Genomic DNA, 18,042 nt, shown 5'->3' with positions numbered 1-18,042 from the left:
ACTGCTTTAAGCTTGATTGCCACCCTCACTCTCCTCTCCCTCATAGAACATGGAGTAATGGTAAAATGAAAACAACAAAAACCACTGACTCAGGTGCCAAAGGACTGGTTTCATAAACCAGCTTATGATATTACTCATGTGACATTTTCTAATTATTTAACTTCCCTGGACCTTAGCTTCTTTTTTATAAAATGAAGAGAATAGATTAAATGACACATAAATTCTCTTCTGACTCTAAATCTATGATTATACTGTCAAGTCCTGCAATAAATGAAACTTCTAAGTGGAGAAATAAAGCATCTTTAATCGAGATAACAAGGTCACAAACATGCTACCCCCAAAGGATGCACCAGTTGGACACTTATAGGAAAGGCTCTCATACTTTTAGAAGAAAAGGGGGAGGGGTCATATTCAGCAGTTAACCTAGGTTATGAAATGCCAGACGACCTTGACAATCTGAGCAAGGAAAATCACTTTATTCTGGCTGTTTTGCCCTTCATGCCATGAGGACATCTGAAGCTACTTTGGAAGCTAGGTATGACCCAAGCTGGTTTTGTTTAACAAGGAAAAATTCCAGGGTGGGAGCTTAGGGTTTAGCTCAGCTCAAACTAATAAAGAGTAAATATCATAAGAGTAGGGATGCAAAAATATTAGTGGAATTCTGTCTTTATATAGTCTCTTATCTTCTCTGAATCTCATTTTTTTCATCTGTACAATGAGAAAGATAGGTCAGTTGACCATCTGAGATACCTTCCACCTCTAACATTTAAAATTCCAATAACCTCCTCATATCCACAAGTCAACAACAACCACAACAACAACATCAACAACAAAAGGCTTTCACTTCAAGGGTTGGTCCTATTGGGGAGGATTTTGACGTATCATCTTCCAGTCTCTATCTTCTACAGGATGGAATTTTTCTATAATATTGTCCTGTTTTTAATGAAATTCCAACAGACACTTCAACAGACACACACACACACACACACACACACACACACACACACACACAAATTTCAAGCCAACATATTACCTGAGACCAATGATGACGACGCATCTTTGAACATATTCTACTTAATCAAGGTCCTAGAGAAAATGTTGCTCCCAGAACTGAATTTAGAATTTCAAAAGTGGCCTAACTAAGGCAAGATGCAGTGGAACTCTCATTTCCTAGTTCTAGATGCTATACCATTATTGAAACATAATAGTTAGAGTGATGGGTCTGGAGTCAGGAAGAGCTGAGTTCACATTTGACTTCAGACATTTTACTAGTTCATAATTTGGGCAAATGACTTTCCTTTTGTTTGTCTCAGTTTCTTCAACTGTAAAATGGGGATAAAAGCCCCTACCTAGCTAATTTCCTTCTTCAGTCCCTATTAATGCAGTATAGTACCATATTAGTTTCTTGACCTCTATGACATACTATTGAATCACACTCAGCACTCTATTAAAGAGCTCCTAAGACTTTTTTTTCTTTTTTTAAATAATATTTTGGGGATTCCTGCTATAGGAAAATCCCATGGGGAAACTCTCTCCATGTCTTTTGGGTTAGGGCCTTTTCTTGAGCCTACATATACAAAGAGTTATCTAGAGCACTGAGAATCACTTGCCCCAATTTACATGACAGTATTCAGTATATGCTAAAGGTGAGATATTTGAACCTACAATTTCCTGATATGAATGCCAACTCTACATCCAACATGCCACTCTGTCTCTCTGATCTTTTGTACATAAATCATTGTCTGGCTTTACTTCTGCCACCTCTCGACTGATTGATTGATCAAAATATTTTTTCAGTTCAAACATACAAACATTTATTAATGATCTTCTATATTCAGGAAATTGATAAGCCTGGAATTTGAAAAGTCAGAGAATCATGGGCTATAGAGTTGAAAGAAACCTTAGAGATCATCTCATAAAGAAAAAGATCAATCTGGGCTTTTCCCTAGTACCCTGAAATTTAATGGGCCAAAAAACATTCATACAAGCACACCAGCCAGGTTGCTAGAAGCAGTTCAGTGCAGAATCTGCTTTGTGAGGGTAAATAGTATAAATCTGAAATTCCAAGGTATTTCCACAAACGTGCTATTATATTGATTAATTTTCCTCCTGATCAATGGAATTTGTCTTAATTATTTATGTTCACATCATGAATGATAAAGTTTATTTTTTGAGTTGGTTATTGAAAGGTGCCAGAATTTCTGGGTTTGATGAATTCCAGTACCTTCATTTTTTGAAGAAAAGACCAAAAATCTTGCTTAAGATCAACTAGATTATTGGCAGTAGTGACAACATCCAATTTGATTCCAAATCTAGCACCCTTTCTACACAGGGCTCTGAACCTATCATCAAAAGCCTTCATTTCTGACTATAATTTTTATTAAAATTTGGCACAGTATAGGGGAAGCCTAGACTGTGAGTCAGGAGTCTGGGCTCTGACCAACACTCACTGTGTGTCCTTGGACAAGTCACTTTCCTCTGTAATTTCCTCATCTATTAAAATGAGGGTATTACATGAAAAGATCTCCTAAGTTTCTCCAAGTTCTAACAGACTGTTATTTTAATGAAAAAAATATTAAAAACATGTCTGCTACTATATGAACTCTAGTTTCCTCAAAGGAGAGAGTCTTCCATTTCATTTAGGACCTTAGCTGTCTATTCTTGAAAGTGCCAACAGGGTGAAACCTACCCCTCAAAATGCAGAGGAGTCCCAGCTGAGTTGAAAGCAAAAAATGTTTTATTAGGAAAAAAATCAGAAACCAATGCTAACCTCCGCCACATACAAGGTAAAAAAGAGACTATAGCCCAGGAGAGACGTTTTATGTTTGAAAAATGTTAAGACTGGTTTGGGCCAGTTTGGGGGTGAGCTGCTCAGCCAGTGAATCATACCAGCAAAGGTAAAAAAGACTGAGGAAGACTCTGGCTCATTTTAGTAAATTGGCTTACTTGTGTCCAGTGCATCTACCTCCTAGAAAACAGACATTAAACTCAGGGCACTTTCACAATGTTTCTATTTGAAATACAGGCTTCAGAGAAGATTTTTTTGATGGATGGAAGCTACAAAAAATTTTTCATTTTAGAATGCTCAGATGAAATTTATTTTGGTGTTGTTTGCAATTATCCATATGCAAGGAAAAATGATAATTACTTTGGTCATATGATCTTGAATCAATTTCACACATAATTTGAGCCTTTGAGGACATCAAAAGGAAACAGTAGCTCAAAAATCTAAACTATATTTCAGGTTTCATACTGACATCTAGTGGGTATTAGAGGCAATATCTTACATAACACCATTTTCAAATTGTAAAAGTATCAATCACGAAAAACTTTTATTCAGAGGACTTTTTTAGGTCTTTTCTTAAAATATAAAACTATTTGGATAAATGCATATTGAATATTAATATACTAACAAATAAGAAAAAGCTTAATTAGAAGATTAATAGGAATGTTTCAGTTCTCCTTTACTGTTTTTGTCAAACCAGTGAAGGTGAAGTTGGCAGATTCATTGAAAGTATCCAGATATGTTATACAATTAATTGGGGTCAGGAAACTTAATTTATATTTTCATCTTTGGCTACCAGTGTGTGTGTGTAGTAGTGTGTGTGTGTGTATGTGCATGCGTGCGTGTGTGTGTGTGTGTGTGTGTGTGTGTGTGTGTAAAACATCTTAGTTGTCATTCACTTTATCTACCATGTCCTGCAGAAGAATTTAGAATTATTTTTTCCTCCAATATGTGAAGGGAATCAAGGAAAATGTCCTTTTTAACTAATGAACTTCATTCTAAGTATTTCTTTTTAAAATAAAATGATATATTTTCAATGTCTATTTTGGAATGCTAGGCACTTAACATAATGCCTACATGTATTAATATGAGCTTTTAAAACCAGTTTGAATTTAATTGAATATTCATGAATTTACTCTTTTGGATATAAAATTTGGCATCTCAATGACATCAGCTGGGAACTTGAAAACATTAAGATTTACATATTTGTATTTCTTTTCAAAGTAGAGGCAGAATGCTATAATGGACAAAATAGTCTAGAAGTAAGGAAGATCTTTGGCACAGGCTGGATGTGTGACTATGGGCAAGTTATTTAACTTCTCATGTCTTAGTCTATTCTCCTAAACTTTCAACTATAGAGAAGGAGACAATTGTTATTTCTATCAGGAATTCTCTCAACTCAGACTTCTCTTTACAGGTAAATTTCTTTCCTTTCCCTCTCACTGATCATGTTATAGTTAAATGAGAACTTAATTCAGAAGCTCTTAGTTCAATTTTAAACTGACACTTAATAATAGCCTAACTTTGAACTGGATGTCGAACTTATCTCTCCAACTTGAATATTAATACAACCATAATCTATTTTAGGTTATTTAGAGGAAGAAATGAGATAATGAACATAATATCAAAGATTTAGAGACAGAAGGGATCTTTGAAATCATGTATTCTAATACCTCCCTTTTACACATGGCATGTGTGTCCCAAAGAGCTTAAAATGGTTTATTCTAGTCTCACAGTAAGTTATTAATCACAAATATGTGATGCTTCAACTTATAGGTTTAGTGTTATCTTATAACTGATGTGCTAAAGATACAGGAGATGGAGATCTATTACTGGTTTCGGAAAGAAACCATCCCAGCATTTCGTTGTTAATTTCTAAATTTTCCCTTACCCAAATTAAGTTCAGGACTTTGAATGATCCATGAGATTGTAGGAGAGAGCTAGTAATAGTCCCAGAAAGCTAAAATAGAAGGCAGATAAAACTGCTAGAGCAAACTATCAGAGAATAATCCCCATAGAAGCAGAAATGGGACTAGAAGCCAGTCATCATTGATGAGCGTATCTCCTTGGGACCATGGGACTGTTAAAAACCCTTTAAAGATTTATATTGAGAAGGATGTTAAAAGTTTATGTATAAATTACCTCATTCAAATGAAGAAAGTTATGCTTACTGTAGTTAAAATTACCTGTCCAAGTTCACAAAGGGTGTAAAAGCAGAACTGGAGTTTGAACCTAGTATCACTGACAGTTTTCCCTCTGGAAGACTAATCATAAAAAGTCAATGATATAAAATTTTATGCCATTAATAATACATAAGAACTGCTTTATCTTGTAATTTATCAATTAACAAGTAGATTGGAAGTAAGTGCTATGAGACAGGCTCTTTGCTAAGTTCTTTGGGATAGAAATGTAAAGAATGAAATAAACACTACTGGAAAGGGGCTTATATTCTAATTGGTGACAAGTAAATATGTAAGCATATAGTGAATAAATATCAAGAAATAAAAAATCCAGTTCTTGCTTAATGAAAGTGAATCATTGCTCAGAATGGCCCCCTTTCCCCCTCCAGACACCTATGACAGGATTCTGCACCCACTGCAAGAGTGGCTTCAGTGTCTGGACCAGCCCCCTTCAGCTGCCTGACTGTGGGGACCCAGAGTCCAGTCTGCACACCCACTGAGGAGTCAATTTTGGGTAATAAGAATTTGCATAAAACAAGAACTGTCAGGAGTTAAACATATGGTAGTTTACAGATCTGAGTTCAAATTCAACCTGACATTCATTAGCTGTGAAACTCTGGGTAATTTTTTTAACCTCCGTTCTCCTTAATGCTTGGAGAAGGAAATGACAAACCACACCAGCATCTTTGCAGAGAAAACCTCCTGTGGTGTCACTAAAGAGTCAGACACAACTGAAGTGACTGAACAAGTTTTCAGAAGAAGGGCCCTGGCAGTAGAAGGATCAAGAAAAGTTCAATGCAGAGGATGGTACTTCAGCTATTTCTTATAGAAAGACAGAGACTCTGTGAAGCAAGGAACAAGTGCAATGACAGCATGAGAGATGGCCATTATAAAGGGAGATAGAAGAATTGAGCATTCCATAATTAATAATTATTAATTAGTTGATTAAAATGCTTATTTTACAATTTTTAGTTTAAGACAATGGGGTTAAGTCACTTGATTAAGGTCACACAACTAGATAATTATTAAGTGTCTGAGGCTGGATTTGAACTCAGGCCTTCCTGACTCCAGGGCTGTTGCTCTATCTGCAGTGCCACCCAGCTGCCCAAATTAAAGTACTTATTGACTGACAATGTATATAATAAATGTGAAAAAGAATAATGTTCAGTGAGGCTCAAGAGATAGATGGGAGATAGTTTATTGTCATTCAAAGTCTTTTTTTTTAACATTCCCTGCCCTTACCTTACCAATCTTCTTACAACTTTTACTCTTCCTTCCATGTGTTCTGAGATCCAGTACCACTGGTCATCTTGCTTTTCCTCCAACAAGACCCTCTATGTCCTCACTATGGGCATTTTCACTGGCTGTCTCCCATGTATGGAATAATCTTACTCATCTCAGCTTTCTGACTTCCTGTGTTTCCATAACACCCCAGCTTTTTAAATCACATACACACACACACACACACACACACACACACACACACACACACATACACACAGAGAAACACACTATGAGAGAAAGTCCTGTTTGTACATAGTTACATGCTGTCTCTCTTATTCTACTGTGAGCAGAGACTTTTTTTCCTCTTCTTTGTTATACCCAGTGGTTAGCATGGTCCCTGATAAAGTAGATGCTTAAAAATACTTATTGACCTACTTACAAAAGTTTACATTATATTCCAGAGGTCAGAGGAAACCACTAGAAATATGTGCTTGTAGAAAATTACTTTGGTATCAATGTATAGTATAGGTGTGAGGTCAAGAAAGCTATTAGGAGATGGATGAAATTATACTCAGTAATAAGTGATAAGATCCTGATCTAAAGTACAGAGAGAAGGGGTTAAATGCAAGAGAAATGGAAGTAGAAATAGGGAGATCTGGCAACTGATTGACTAGGGAGAGTGAAGGAAAGTGGGGAATTGAGGGTGATTTTGAGGTTATGAAGCTGTGAGACTAAAAGAGCAGTAATGTCCTCAAAAAATAGTAAGGTTAGGAAGAGATTTGTGAGGTAAAAGAATGAGTTCAGTTTGGATATTCTGGGTTTGATAGGCAAAATGAGCTCATGTATAGATGTTGTATTTATTCATATATGTACATGTTGCCTCCTCTGGATGAAGCAAGAAAAAGACTTATATTTTTTGTCTTTGAATGTCTATCACCTAGCACAATGCCTGGCACATTATAAGCACTTGTTAAATGATTGTTGATTGATTGAGCTTGACTAAATAAGAGCAATTAACTTTTATGAAGTGATTGTGTTGGAAGTACTTAGGAAAGTCTATTCATGAAGTCCAAGGTGCTGACATTTCTTCTGATATCATAACAGCTGTAAATTCAATGTCAATTATTCTACAGTTGAGATTAAGATGGTAGTAGGTCCTTACACAATAGACAGCAAGGCCACTCTGGGGTCTTATCATCTTGCTAATTAAGTATGGAAAAAAAAGCCCTTCTTCTCTACATATTAACATTCTAAAACTGTATATTTCTGAATAAGTAAGCACATTAACAATTTCTTCTCTGCTTAATTTTAAAAACTACAATGCTTTTCCCCAGTATAGAAAAACAAAAAGATACAAAAATAGAGAAGCTGAAAGGGAAACAACAGAGAAGAGAATGTGGAAATAAGGGGGAAAGATGTGAAGAAAAGAGATTGGGCATAGCATTCAATGATGGATCAGTCAGTATATTTATTGATCACACATACTATTTGGGAGAAAATCAGAATTTTAAAACATGGTCTCTCCATAAAAGACTTTATATAAACATAGCTCTTTTTATTGTACTTTTCAGATTTTTACTTGCAGCTTATAAGTTTGTGACAGCCTAGCTTCGAGCAAATATATTGATAACACTCCCCCCCACCCCAGCAGCCTGGAATCCCATGGTGCCTCTGTGTTTCAATTTGGAAATTTTCTCAATATTTCAAACTTTTTCATTATTATCATATCTGTTATGTGATCTGTGATTAATGATGTTTGATACTTCTATTGTAATAGTTTTGGGATGCCATGAACTATGCCCATATAAGACAGTGAACTTAATTGATAAATGAGTTTGTTTTGACTCCACTGAATGGCAATTTCTTGTTTCTCTCTCCTTCTTCTCAGTCCTTCTTATTCCCTGAGACACAACAATATTGAAATTAGGTCAATTAATATCCCTATAATAAATTCTAAGTGTTAAATGAAAGGATCAACCACTTGATGGACAAGCTTCATTGCTTTAAAGAAATTGCCATGGCCATACCAACCTTGAGCAACCATCACCCTGATAAGTTAACAGCCATCAGCGTCAGAGCAAGAGCCTCCACCAGCAAAAAGATTATGACTTGATGAATGGAAGCTTAGCTTATGGTTAGCATTTTTAGTAATATAATATTTTAAGTTATGCCCATTTTTAAGATATAATATTGTTGTATTCTTAATAGTCTACAGTAGAAAGTAAACATAAATTTTACATGTATTAGGTAACCAAAAACATTGTGAGTCTCACTTTATTGTGTCACTTTATTGTGGTGTTCTACTGATCCAATTCAACCATTTTGGATAGTAACCTGGAATTATACTCAAAGAGGTATAAAACTATGTATATACCCTTTGACTCAGAAATACCATTATTAGAGCTATTTCCCAAGATAATCAGGGAAAAAGAAAAAAAAAACAAAAACATCTAGAGGTTCTAAAATATTTATAGTAGCTCTCTTTGTGGTGGCAAGGAACTGGAAATTAAAGGATGCACATCAATTAGGGAATGCTTAAATAAGGTGTGGTATATAATTTGATAAAGTATTTCTGTATTGTAAGAAGTGACGAATAGATTGATTTTATGGACATATGAAGATGTGAAATAATTAAGAGTGAGATGAGTAGAAATGATAATATTTTATATTGTAGAAAAGTGAATGTGAGGCAGAACCAAGATGGCTGAGAAAATTGAGGAACTTTCTTTTACTCAGGTTTCTCTCAGAAACAATTCTAATCAAATCTAAATGGATTTCAGAGTATCATAATCCACAAATGAATGAAGTAGAATATCTTCCAGCAAGCTCTATCATGGGAGAGCATGAGGCAAGACAGGGACCTATTGCAGGGTCTCACCTTCAAGAGAGATCTCTAATAGAGGCCCCTGGAGTCCAGACTCAACAGGAAAACAGCATAACAGGTGAGGTAGCCCAGAATCTCACTTTGTCTGGTAAAACTAGATTGGACAGCCCAGCCCAGACAGAAGGTTGTTTGTATTCTCAGCTTGGAAGACCAACTCAGTGTGTAAGCTACTGGCATTCCCAACACAGATCACCCAGAGAGCAAGTGATTAACATTCTCAAGGCAGACCACTGAGTGGGCAAGCCCTGGATGGCCTTTCCTAACAGGAATGGCTGAGAGAGCAAGTAGCTAGAGTTCCCAGTGTGTACTGGCCAGTGACCAACCCCCAACTTAGATGATTCCAAGTCAGTGAGTGGGCCTCTAGGGTTTGTATCACTGAAGGTCTGTGACCAAGTCACTCTCCCAACATAAGAACCTTGGATAAATATAACAAAACTCAAAATGAATAAGAAATGTCAGAGAAAAGCAGGGTCCATAGAAAATTACCTTGGAGATAAGGGCATGCAAAGGATCTCATCTCAAAAAATTTGAACAAAACAGCTAAAAAGAAGATAGCAAAAAGAAGATGGCTAGGTGGCGCAGTGGATAGAGCACCGGCCCTGGAGTCAGGAGTATTTGAGTTCAAATCTGACCTCAGACACTTAATAATTACCTAGCTGTGTGGCCTTCAGCAAGCCACTTAACCTCATTTGCCTTGCTAAAAAATAAACAAACAAATAAATAAAAGATAAATAAATAAATAGATGACTGAATGAATAAATAAATAAATAAATAAACTGGATAAAATGGAAAAGGAGATAGAAAATCTAACAAAAAATAAGCAAGAATAAGAGAAAGAAAATTGTAGATCAATTTCCCTAGTAAATATTGAGGGAAATTTTTTAATAAAATATTATAAAAGTGATTACCCACACAACATCACTAGGATGATAATAAGCTATGGTCAGGTATTATTTGTAACAGGAAGGCAGGGCTGATTTAATAATAAGAAAACTATCAGCATAACAGACAAAACCAATAATAAGCTAAGAAAAATTATGTAATTATTTAAATAGATGCTGATAAACTTTTGATAAAATACAGTACCCTTTCCTATTAAAAAAATCCCCACTATAAAACACAGGAATAAATTGTTTTTCTTAAAAGAATAAGCTTTATCTATCTAAAATCAACAAATATTATATGTAAGATCAGGGTGAAACAGGGAGGCCTGTTTTCACCTCTATTATTCAATATTACGTTAGAAATGTTAACTTTAGTGATAAGAGTAGAAAAAGAATTTAAAGGAATTAGAATAAGCAATGAAGAAACAAAACTCACTTTGCAGATGTTATGATGGAATACTTAGAGAATTCTAGAAAATGAACTAAAATATTATTTGAAGCATTGGATATAAAATAAACCCACATAAATCATCAGCCTCTCTCTCTCTCTCTCTCTCGATATATGTTTGTGTGTGTGTGTGTGTGTGTGTGTGTGTGTGTGTGTGTGTGTATTATCAACAAAGCCTAGTAGCAAGAGCTAGAAAGAGAAATCCCATTTAAAATAAATGCAGACAACATAAAATATTTGGGAGTCTACCTCCCAAGACAAACTAAGAAACCATTGGAAAAGAAATATAAAACACTTCAGAAAAATAAAATCATATCTAAATAATTGGTTAATATCAATTTCTTAAAGGGAGGCTGAGCTAATATAATAAGAATGGTAATTCTACCTAAGTTAAATTACTTATTTAGTGCTATGCCAATCAAACTATCAAAAAATGTTTTATTGAGCTGGAAAAAATAGAGACAGATTTCATATGGTACAACAAAAGGTCATGAATATCAAGGGAATTAAATGAGAAAATTTGAAAGGAAACTTGCCTAACCATACCAGATCAAAAATTATATTATAAAGCATCCATCATCAAAACTACTTGATACTGGCTAAAAAATAGTGATGGATCATTGGAATAGATTAAGTACCAAAGAAACAGCAGTAAATGATGATAGTATAAGAACTCATTCCTTGATAAAAAAAAAAAAAACTGCTGGGAAAACTGGAAGACAGTATGGCAAAAATGAGGCATAAACTAATATCTTACACACTATACAAAGTTAAGGTTGAAATTGGTACAGGATTTAGGGGCAGCTAGGTGGTATAGTGGATAAAGCACCAGCCTTGGAGTCAGGAGTACCTAGGTTCAAATCCGGTCTCAGACACTAAATAATTACCTAGCTGTGTGGCCTTGGGCAAGCCACTTAACCCCATTTGCCTTGCAAAAAAAAAAAAAAAACCTAAAAAAAAAGAAATTGGCACAGGATTTAGTCGTAAAAGATGATACCATAAGCCAGTTAGGAGAACAAAGGATGGTTTATCTGTCAAATGTATGAAAAAGGAAGCAATTTATGACCAAAGAAGAGAAAGAGAACATTATAAAATGTAACATGGATAATTTTGATTAAGTTAAATTAAAAAGTCTCTGCATAAACAAAATCAGTGGAACCAAGATTAAAGGAATGCAGTAAGTTTGCAAACAATTTTTACAGCTTGTGTTTCTGATAAAGGAATCATTCCTAAAATCTTTAGAGAGCTGAGTCAAATTTATAATAATATAAGTCATTCCTCAGTTGGTAAATGGTCCAAAAGATATGTATAGGCAGTTTTTAAATGCCAGATATAAAGCTAGACTAAAGCTAGCTAGTCATATAAAAATGCTCTAAATCATTATTGATCAGAGAAATGCAAATTAAAACAAATTTAAGGTATCACCTCATATCTATCAGATTGACCAGTATGATAAAAAAAGTTAAATGATCAGTGTTGGAAAGGATATGGGAAAACTAGGACACTAATGCAATGTTGTATTTATGAACTGATCCAGCCTTTCTGCAGAACAATTTGGAACTATGCCCAAACAACAATGAAACTGTACTTACTCTTTGATCCAATAATACCACTAATAGGTATGTATCCAAAAGAGATCACATAAAGGGTAAAAACCCCACATGTACAAAGATATTTATAGCAACTCTTTTTGTAGTGGTAGAGAACTGGAAATTGAGGGGATGCCCATCAGATGGAGAATGGATGTACAAATTGTAGTATGTGAATGTGATGGAGTACTTTTGTTCACTAATAACAGCTTTGTGTAATGATCAACTAAGATAGTTTTGCTCATCTCAGCAGTACAGTAATTAAGATAATTTTAAAGGACATGTGATAGAGGATGCCATCCACATCCAGAAAAGGAACTATGTGGTCTGAATACAGACCAAGTTTACTATTTAAAAAAAATTAATTTTTTAAAAATTTGTTGTATATAATATTTTTTCTCTCTGAAAGTATTTTTCTCTTTTGGTTTGATTCTTCACAACATGATTAATATGGATATTTGTTTGATGTAATTATACATGTAAATTTATATTAGCTTGCTTTCTATTGAAGGAGGGGAGAGGGAAGAGAGAAAGGAAGAAGTAAAAAAAGTGTGAAATTCAAAACCTTACAAAATTGATTGTTGAAAACTATCTTTGCCTATACTTGGAAAATAAATATTTTTTAAAAAGTAAAAGTGAGTGATTCATCTCTTCTTAGTTATATGAATATTCAAATCAACTGAAAAGGCCCTGTGAAGTAAGATATCCACCTTCAGAGAAAGACCTGAAATATAGAATTATATATATTGCAGAATTTCACATATACATTTGTGACAAGTGTTGGCCTCTTATGAGGGATTGGGAGAGAAGGAAACAACTTAGAATTCAAATGCAGCAAAAATAAAATATAGTTAATAAACAAAAAAAATGAAAAACAAAGAATTTTGCGATTGATCCTAAAGGTAGTGTTAAGGGTTAAGATAAGCATGGAAAAACTCACTTTGACAGCTTAATGTAGGGTGGACTAGAATGGGAAAAAATTGAATAGGGAGACTAAATAGAAGGCTGTTGCAATAAACAAGCGATTTAGGGGCATATATGAAAGATTCTGAAATTAAAAATTAAAATAGATGTGTGTACATGAGGAGCAAGTTCAAGTCTGGGTGACTAGAAAGATGATGATGCCTTTGAAAAACCTCAGGAAAGTTAAATAGAATGGAGAATTTGAGGGGGGCAGATATAACAAATTCTGTTTTAGATATGTTGGGTTTGAGATGTAAATGAATCATCAAGTTAAAGATGTCTAAGAGGTTATTAGTAATGTGAGACTACAGCTCAGAAGAGATATTAGGGCTAGATATATAATCATCTCTGAGGTGGGACAAGTCAGTCCTTAGAAGCTGATGAGATACCAGGTAAGATTGTAGAGAAAGAAAAAAAGAAGAGGATCCAAGACATTTGTGAGAGTCACCAGTGACTAGTGAATTTAAGTTAGAAAGAGAAAAGTTTAGAAAAAACTCCATGCAAGCAGAATAGATTAGAAAATATGTCATAAGAAAAGGGCATGATGCATTTAAGCAGAAAAATAGGCCCTGGTGCTTAGGGTACTAGATTTGTTTTGAAGCATAATGGAAGATAAGATTGGCAAGGTTAGAAACCAGCTCTTATTTTATGATTATGAGTGTGAATAAGTGAAACTTAATGCTGCTTCATACCTCAATGATTCTTAATTTTTTTACCTCTCCTTGATTCCAGTCTCACAGGAGGAAATGACCCTTCTCCTTGTTAAACTCAATTGCTGTTTTCTTATATTTGATTCCCTCCTCTCCTTTCTCCACCAGTAATTTGCCTCATCTCTTCTCTTGTTTTTGACTCCTCCCTTTCTACTGGCTACTTTCCTTCCTTCAAACACATGCAGACATTTCTCAGCCTTTTAAAAGAAACCATTTGCTTTATCCTTCCATCATCTTGTGCTATCAACCTAGAGGTTTTGCTGCTTCCACTCCTTCACTAATTACTCTTTTCTGAAACTCATGATCATACCATTATAATGAACCTTCCCTCTTTGATGTTTGTGACAGGATACGACTAGTTTAAATTGCATTGCATTGCATTTTATTATATTATTTACATAAATCACTTATCAAGCATTAAGAAATAATGCTTAATAAATAGTGGGAATATCATTACAAGTAAAAACACTTCCGTTCTCTCATTGCTCTTACATTCCACTGGAGTATAAGTAACTCATTATAGGGAGATAGACAGTAGAGAGCAGGATTAAAGTAGAAAAAAATCACCATGGCTGTTTTTGAATTGTGAACATTGCTAGCTGATTACTTTTTCAAATGGAGGGTTTTAGGAGGAACTCACAAATGAAGGAAAAGGTTGTAGGAATAAAGGCATTGCCAGTGTGACAGGGACAGAGGTAAAAATGTAGTCTTGGCAGTCAGGGGCTGACTAAGATCATAAACTTTCAACTATAAAATTTTAAGTCATTCTCTCTGCTCTCAGCCTTCCTAATCTCTTAGAAGATTTTTGACATAGTTGATCACTTCTTCCAGTGTACTCTTTTTCTTTTTTGACTTCTATGACATCACTATCCCCTGGATCTTCTACCTGTCTATTCTTTTTCAGGACTTTTTGCTGTTTCATCATTCTTCTTTTGTTTCTAACCATTGATGTACCTCATTGTCTGTGATCCTCTTCTTTTTTGTCTCTATGTTCTCCATTACTGAAGTCACTGCTGACTCTCTCGAGTTCATTTTATCTCCTTAGAAGTTCATTTCAATTTAGAACACAATTCTTAAATACTTATTATGACTCAGTCTCTTCCTAACCTAGATTTTCATCCCTAACATAACTCTTGAATTTCAGACTTACATTGCTATCTACCTTGTGGATAGTTCTACCAGGATATCTCTTTGTAATCTCAAACTCATCATTTTTCTCCCAAATTTCTTTTCCTACTCCAAATTTCTCTGCTTTTGTTCTGCTTCTGTCTAGGATCACATAACAAATGGGTATCTGCGGCTGGATTTAAAATCAGATTTTCTTTACTCCAGGTCTAGTGATTTATCTATTGTACTACCTAGCTATTCACTGTGTTATCCCCTGGGCCATCTAGAATTCCACAGATAATATCTGAGGTAGACTTTAATTATTATAGTTACTCAGATTTATAATCTTGAAAACATTCTTGACTTTTTCCTTATTCTAAATCTCCATATCCAAGTTGCTAGCAAATTTTGTCAGTTCTACTCAAGATCTGTTTTGGTTGTCCTTTTTTTCTCTTGTCTTATGACTACCATTTGGATTATTATAGTTGACTTCTCATTGGTCTATTAAGTTTTTATCACTTTCCTTTCCAATTGTTCCTCCATATAGTTACCCAAATAAATTCCTAAGATAGAAGATCTGATTATGACCTCCCCCCCACCCAAGACCTTTAGTGGCTTTTTATTGTCTCTAGGATGAAAATGAAAATTTGCCAATAGCTGGCACTAAAGGCCTTTCATAGTTTGGATCCAATTTGATTTTTCAGACTTTTATGATATGAATAATTCTAGTCAAAATGGGCCTTGATAAGCTTCATATTCTAGCTTTTGTCTCTACATGCATTTCTATAAATTGTTGCCTTTTCCCTTTACACTTCTGTCTCTATGAAACTTTTTCTTACTTTAACATTTAGCTCATTTGCTATCTCTTCTTAGAGCCTATTCCTGATACCACCAAATAGGTGGTTATTGAGAATCTGCTTTAAAATGTCAAGAGAAGGAGTTATTGCATAATTTTAATTGTTCATGACATCATGAAATCATATATTTTTAGCTAGACAGGACTTTGGAGCTAATTGAAAAAAGAAAGGAAGAAATCATTTATTAAATACCTATGATATGCCAGGTCCTAAGCTAAAGACTTTACAGATACTTCATTTGATCAAGCAGGTTGGTGCCATTATTATCCCTGTTATATAGATGAGGAAACTGAGACAACAAGAATTTGTTAAGTGTATATCTCATTTGATACTCACAATAACCTGGAAAGGTACGTGTTACTATTATCTTCATTTTACAGAAGAAAACTGAGAGAGGTTAAATGATTTCCCCTGGATCACCCAGCAAATAAGTGTCTTAGACTGTATTTAAATCAAATTTTCTTGACTCCAGGACTAATGATCTATCCATGATACCATCTAGCTGGACTGCCTAGAATTCCACAGATAATATCTGAGGTAGAGTTCAAATTAACATTTTTCTAACTCTGAAGCTTGTACTCTATGCACTATTATTTTCACAACATAAATAGGATCATATATTTAGAGCTGGAAGAATCTCTACAGACTATTGAATCCTGTCCCTGCATTTTACAAAAGAGAATACTTAGGACCTTAAGAGTAAAATGACTTTTCCAGGATCACAGAGATTACAAGTATCAGAGATAGGATTGGAATCCACATCTTTCTGACCTGAAGTAAAACTCTTAAGTCCCACCCCCTGCTTTTTCTTCGTGATGTTCAATTGTATCTGACTCTTCATGATTTAGTATATTAACTATCCATGGGGTATTACTGAATTGTTTTGGCATTCAATTTAAGGCTGGAGTTAAGTGACTTGCCCAGGGCCACATAGCTAGTAAATTTCTGAGATCACATTTGAACTCTGATCTTTCTTTACTCCAGGTCTGGTGCTTTATTCACTCTACCATCTAGTTGCCCCATCTATGATAGGGAGTTTTTCCTTATAGTAAGCTGAAATTTATCTGTTTTCATCATCAACTAAGTGTTATGAGGTCAATAAAACAAGTCAAATCTTCCTTCAGCTTTTCAAAAAGAACCAAAAAACAAACCAGTTAGGATGATGTTCTTCAGTGTTTTCTTCCTCAGGCCCTATACCCACATTGGTTAGATAGAGGACATTTCTCAAGGTCATTCATAATCCTTGCTGCTTTTCACTGAGCATTCTTAAGCTGCTCAATGTCCTTCCTCAAATGTAAAACCCAGGATTCAGTGCAATACTTCACATGTTGTCTGTCCTTGGCAGAGAAATTGCCATCTTTCATTTCAGACTTGTAAACTATTTCTTTGTTAATCCAACCTAAATTCACATTAACTTTCTTGCTTCCAAAGCCCTCTATTGACTATTACTATGTTTGAAATATTAAGTACTTATGCTCTGCAAGGACAATGATATGTGAGACAGGAAGGATAAAAGATAAAGCATAAAAAATAATAGATTTCTTAGCCTGAAGCTAATATCCTTTGAACAGGAAAAACATTCAAAGATCAGTATAATATAACTTAGTGATTGATTAAGGCACAGGAAAGATCCAGGTGAAGTGCTTTAGGAAAATTTGTGGAGGAAGATGGAGAGATCAGAGAAATTGATTTACATAGATGAGAACACAGAATATTACCTTTAACATAATATTTATTTTAAAAGACAAAGCTATCTAAGCAGAAAAAAAAATAACAGGGAGATGTTAAGCAGGCCTATTTTCTTAGTAAATATGGCATCATTCAAACAATTAATTAGAAATTGCTCATAAGAAACACATTTGTCCCTAGTGGAAATTATGACTCACAACTTATATCTCTGGTTATTTCCTTTGTTTGCACAAAGTAAAGATCTCTTTATATGCTATTTTGGTTGTGATCATTTTATTTTTAAGGTTTTTTTGCAAGGCAAATGGGGTTAAGTGGCTTGCCCAAGGGCACACAGCTAGGTAATTATTAAGTGTCTGAGGTCGGATTTGAACTCAGGTACTCCTCCTAACTCCAGAGTCGGTGCTCTATCCATTGTGCCACCTAGCCACCCCTGATCATTTTATTTTTAAAGAAGGCATTGAGAAGTAGGAAAATGAAACACTTCAATATATTCCATAAAATAATCTTTAGATGTGTTGGTACACATATGTACCTAATTATTTTTTTTCAAGTAGGTGATGAATATTGTTAGATTTGATGCCCCAATGGGAAAGTTCCAGCAGTTCCAGATATGGGTTATATGTCTCTAAACCTTGCTATAACGCAGAGGCAGATAGGTGGTGCGGTGAATAGAGCATTGGCCTTGGAGTCAGGAGGATGGGAGTTTGAATCCTCAGATGTTT

Source organism: Macrotis lagotis, chromosome 1 (genome assembly GCF_037893015.1).
Source record: "Macrotis lagotis isolate mMagLag1 chromosome 1, bilby.v1.9.chrom.fasta, whole genome shotgun sequence".
NCBI classification, from domain to species: Eukaryota; Metazoa; Chordata; class Mammalia; order Peramelemorphia; family Peramelidae; genus Macrotis; species Macrotis lagotis.
The sequence above is the reverse complement of the archived record's forward strand: the minus strand, read 5'-3'. Positions refer to the sequence as shown.